The following is a 6,000-nucleotide window of genomic DNA, read 5'->3' on the forward strand; positions in this document are numbered from 1 at the left end:
TGAGTACATTATGATCACCTGAGATGGTTGGATCCGATGTGCTTTTTTTTGCTTTCTGAACCAAAGTCTCCTGAGAGAACTGTTTCATTGCCCCATGTTATTGCACTCTGTTACATTCAGAAACTCTAGCATCACATCATCTCATAGCCTCTTCTATGTGTATACTAATACGTACATATAAGTATATATACAGTATACTTAATACCCCCCTAATAGTCTAGGCAATGGGTGAAAAAATCGCTCGCAAGGTGATAAAAGCATGAAACTTGGCACAAGTTGTTTTCTTAGGACAGGCTTATCAATTCAGGGGTAAGAGCCATCCAAAATTCAAATGTTGCATAGCAACGGTAGCTAGGCCAAGCGATAGTCATAAGCAAACCAGCATCACGTATAGAGTTTTTCTTAAGCACTTATTTGGGTGTCATGATGTCTGTCCCTTGTTTCATTAGGGACATGCTTACAGTTTCAGGGGAGGAGCCACCCAGTTTTCAAAGTTGCATAGCAACTGTTAGCTAGCAAAGCATTTTCCTTAGCAACCAGCATCACGGATAGAGTTTCTTATCACTTTGTGTGTGTCGCGATGATGTCTGTACCATGTTCAATAGACATGCTTATCAGTTTTCAAGGGTAGCCACCCCCTACACCGCCCAGAATTCAATGTTGCATAGCAACGTTTGCATGCAAAGCATTTCCTTAGCAACCAGCAACACGGATAGAGATTTTCTTTGGCCTTTTGTGGTGGTCATTATGTCAGAATCTAGGGTACTTGTCCTAATATCACTGCAATAATAGTAAATAGTTGAATACCTCAATAACTGAGATAATTTCCTCTTTGTTTATTCTTGCCATTCTAACTCTTTTCTTGTATTGAGCTCATCTAAATTAAAGAGATTTTAAACACTCATACAATTTTAAGTTTGCTATCTGTAAACCAAAGAAAAAGCAATTGCCTGACAACATACAACATTTAGGAATTACACTTTCAAATTCTGAACAGTAAAAAACCTACAATACAGATAATAACAATAGACAGTGCTTGCTTGTATTCTACACCAGATTCATACCACAAATAGATTAGATTAGATTTAGATAGCCTTTATTGACCCAGAGGGAAATATGTTTTCACACGTCCAAAGACATGTTTACAAGCCAACATTAAAGACCCTGAAACAGGATAGCAGTACACTATTGAAATACACAGGGACAAACATAAGACATCACATGCAATAACTGTAACTCATTACACATAGACATACTCCAACACCTTCATACACACAATCACTGTACATGCACACTCCAACACATAAAACACATAACAACATACTATATACATTAAATGCACAACCGGGGGTGGGGGGGACCAACAGGGTCTTGTGGTAGTTTGTTCAGTGCTGTGATGGCAGATGGGATAAAGCTTTTGCTAAAACGTTCTCGTCGCCATCTGAGTGACCTATACCTCCGTCCTGATGGGAGCAGTGTGAAATGATGATGAAGAGGGTGTGTGTGGTCTCTGATTATTTTAGATATGGTCTGTAGACCGCCTACTGATTTCTCATAGAGAAGAGTGGTTTGCGAAAATGCAACGCCAATTATTTGCCTGTTTATCAATAATGTTCTCATTTGGTCTATAAGTAGCCCATACCAATTGAGTCAGATACTGAATATTGAACAAACAGAAACTACCGTTTGTCAAGTACTGTAAAACACGTCACATCTTTCCACCCTCACACCACTTGCTGACGGCCCCCAAGATCTAGTTTGCGCCTCACTGAGGATAGAATCCATGCAAGCTTTTCAGACTGGACATGTGCAAAGCAACATAGTTTTTCCCAGGCATAAGACAACACGAACTGCACTGTGTAAGCCAGCATGACTAAGCACTCATTCAAACCCAGATTGTCTGTTTTTATCCCTAGATACGGCCCATTAAGGTATAGGTTAAGTAATGATAAGGTTAATAAGAGTTTTTCCCACCCCTTCATATATACTGAAGAGAGGTTTGAGCCCCAGGAACTGTCATTAACTGTCACAGAAAGATGACTGTAGCAATATCGCATCCGCATAAGCTAAACACTTGGCATTGAAATTGTTATATTTTGTACACATTGCAATAATCAGTTAATGATAGAAAGGTATTTCATAGGTTTTTGGAAAAGAAACAGTACAGCGCTTCTATTCCATTTGATAAAGGTTCAGTGAAAACTGTAAGAATAAAGTTAAGACAAGAGAGAAACGCAGGCCCGGGGGACCAAATTTGGCCCACGGAACACTTCGGCCATTAGGCCCGCAAGATCTATGGCAAAATTGTATTGATTGGCCACAATACACCATAATACATAGACAATGTGACTTGAAAGGCAAATTCAGTCAGTCCGAGTAAGAGTCCTTTTATAAATCCACAAAGCAACATTTGTTCACACAAGAATTATTAGTGTGTCCAGACTATGTAACATCACATACATAGTTTGTTAGTTTTAATTTGGATATTTTGAAAAAACAAAAAGTAATTAATATATTAATACAGTAATAGCAAACATCCCCATGATATTAACCAACTTGCAAAGCTGACAACTAATGTTAAGAGAAAAACATTTAATTTGAATTTTCATTACTATAATCTGCTCCTATTTTAACCAAATAATTTTAGACAGACCTCAATTCATTTTGAAAACAATTACAGTTGTCAAAATGATTCGTAACACATAATCCATTTTAGATTAGGGGGGAGGTAGGGGAAGAGAACGGAGTAGGGAGGGGCGGGAAGAAAGGGTGAGGGGGGCAGAAGGTTAGCGCGGAGGCGGAGACGAGGGAGCGGGCCGTGGGAGGCAGAGTACGGTGTCGTGTACACTTGGTAGTGGGGAGACATTAGGCGGGTGAGGCAGGTGCGGGGTTAGTGGACAGAAGACAGGGGGGGTAGGGGGAGTGAGGGCAGACGGGGGAGAAGGATGCAGGGGGAAGTGGAGGCGCGCCGTAGGGGGCGTGGCGGGGAGGGGAGCGCGGAGGATGGGATTAGGGGAGAACGTTATGGGGAGCGGGGGGGGGCGGGGGGAGGGAGGGAGGGGAGGGGAGAGGAGAGGAGGCGAGGAGAGTGAAGATAGGAGGGAGCGGGGCGTGAGGGGGTAGGGGGCTAAGAAGGGGACGGGGGGGGGGGGGAGGGGAGGGTGGCGCGAGGAAAAGCGCTTATGGGTGGCGCTTGTCGGGTACCGGGTCTCGGTTGCGGGTGCACTCTGAAGACTCCGCCGGATCGTACTGACTTCCTCGCCGGGCCGTTCGCGTTCGTGTCTTCGCTTGGTTTCTTTATTTTTTGAAAAGCCGCTCCACTCTTCCCCCCCTTCATGAACTTTGGGCTTCTTTACGCGTTTCTTGTGAGCGTGGTGGTACTTGTTTTTTTCTTCTGTTTTTCGGTTTTTTCTCAGACAGGTCAAGTAGTTTGTAAACTGTTCTCCTGTTTTTTTGTTACGTTCATTTTGTCTCTTTTCTGTTCTGTGCTTAGTGTCGCTCATGTCCTTATTGTATTCTTTGCCGGCGTAGAGGGCGGTGGTCGTGTTTTCGTTTCTGGCCCCGGTATGTTGGTCCTCGACGGAGGTGGGGGGGTGCAACTTGGTCACCTCTCTCGTAAAATGTAACTGGAGTGTGTGGCCAAACTCTTGCTCTGGTTGGGTGCGTGGTATGTACGGCGCTGTTCGCGGTGTTGGCCTTCTCGTCCGTTTGGTCTCTTAACCTTGGTGTTGGATTCTGATCCGTTCCTGGTTGCCTGGTCGAAACTTCACACTGTTTATGCTTATCCCCTTCGCCCCTCTTGATTCGCTTTTCTCCTCGACTAGTTCGCTACGTGGCTCAGCATGTAGTTAGGCAGCTTGCGTTTTGTTGGTGTGTTAGTAGACGTTCGCCGCTGCAAAACACCAACTAACCAGGTACATGCCTGTCCAACAACACATTGTCCTGCCACACACCGACCCAACCAGGCTTAAGGCCCAGCCGGATCTTCTTACCCCAGTGGTAAATTGTGCTCTGAATGATCAGAATGCAGATAGGCACATGTCAAATGCCGTGAACTAAAGAGAGCCAGACTTGAAGAGACACTTAAAGCCCCTCCATACCTACAAATGTGTTCAAGTAAACTTAAGTGAGAATAATATTCACATAAATGCAATTCAGCTGTGAATTCTAGAATGACACCAGCGGATACCACAATGGCCCCCTTATGCAAATAACCTATTAAATGTATTAATACAGTGATAAAGCGAAGTCCAGATACAACTATCATACCACAGAACAGCTTAACAACTGTTTTGTTGATGTTTTGTGCACAGGCAAGTTCATTGATTAAAGAAAGGTCCATAAATCATAACAATTAGCAGTAATTGAAGCAATAATGATGCACTATTTAATGTGATATTAAGGGCAAGGATCAATATTTGGACATAACACTAACATTGTTTGAACTGTATTACATGAGCTAGTTGCTAATAATATGCTTTAACCTACAGCTGTGCTAGGCACATTGGATTTTAGTGGCCCACTCCTGAATAATAATGATAATTAGCAAGGAGTTAATATAACACATCATAACACCACAGAATTGCTGGGAACTGTAATTACTGATGCGGTTTGCTAAATAAGATGCTTACCTAGCACGTGCTAGGCACCATTCAATTCTGAGTGGCTTCACCCCTGATAATAAGTAATATTAAGGGCAAGGAGTCAATATTTATACATTCTAACATCAGACAAAAAGCTGGGAACTTTTGTTTTTACTACTGAAGCTGTAGTCATAAGCGGCAGATGCTTTACCTACACTGTTGCTAGGTAGCATTAAATTCTGAGTGGGTCCACCCCTGATATTAAGTAATATTAGGGCAAGGAGTCAATATTTAGTCATCATAACACCACAAAATTGCTGGTTGCTAAGGAAGATGCTTCACCCAGCAACCGTTGCTAGGCAACGCTGAATTCTGAGTGGCTCCACCCCTGAAATGAATAAGCATGTCCTACTGAACATTTGTGCCAAGTTTCACGCTTTTATCACCTTCCGAGCGATTCTCCCATTATATTGCACCCATTGCCTAGACTATAAGGGGTGTTAAGAGATTACCACCCTTGTTACATTACATTACATTACATTATATTGCATTTGGCAGACGCTTTATAACCAAAGCGACTTTCAAAGGAGGACATATTCAAGCCAACATCACAAGCAAATACAATGTGCACAGGAGATATACAGAACAATAAGTGCAGTTGTAACCTTATTGTCATAGACTCCTCCTTCAGTTGCAGGACACGTAGGCCTACTGCAAGCTGCAGATTACGGACAATTCAGCCCTGGAGAAATATACGTTGACGGCTGCAAGGGGTCTAAAGAGAGGGGTGTGGTGGCTGTTTGGGAACATGATCTGCCGCCACCCCCCCGCTGGCAGTGCGTGTCCTGCAACTGAAGGACAACTCTGAACTAGGCTTTAATCATTTACCTTGCATTGTCATAGCAATGTTGTTATGATGTAGTTGAGCGTTTTCATCAAGGAGTGAATATAGTCCTGCCGACAGACCCATCTGCACGAAGAGGCTACCATTCTTCTTGGGCTTTAATCAAAAGTCAATTCAAAGTCATCAAGTAACTTTGAACACAGTTCACACATTTAAGTGTCAGTGTTGTCTTCCTGTGCTAATGAGTTCATGTAGAGCAGACGTGGGCAAACTCAGGCCCGGGGGCCCCATGCGGCCCGCTCGGCCATTTCATGCGGCCCGCTCGGCCATTTTATGTGGCCCTCAAAGCCTTTCCAGAAAAAAATGCAGACTCGCATGGTCACTCATTCTTCAATGCGCTACCTAAAACAAGGGTCTTGGAAACCTAAGATGACTAAAGTCTACATCTAGATACAATTAGCAGGAATGACATTACTGACAATGGTGTAATTATTCTTATTATAAGCACGGGCAAGTTGCCTACGACATCCGGCCCTTTGGTCAACTTTCTAAACCCAATGTGGCCCTTGAGCC

Source organism: Engraulis encrasicolus, chromosome 16, assembly GCF_034702125.1.
Source record: "Engraulis encrasicolus isolate BLACKSEA-1 chromosome 16, IST_EnEncr_1.0, whole genome shotgun sequence".
In the NCBI taxonomy this organism is placed as follows: domain Eukaryota; kingdom Metazoa; phylum Chordata; class Actinopteri; order Clupeiformes; family Engraulidae; genus Engraulis; species Engraulis encrasicolus.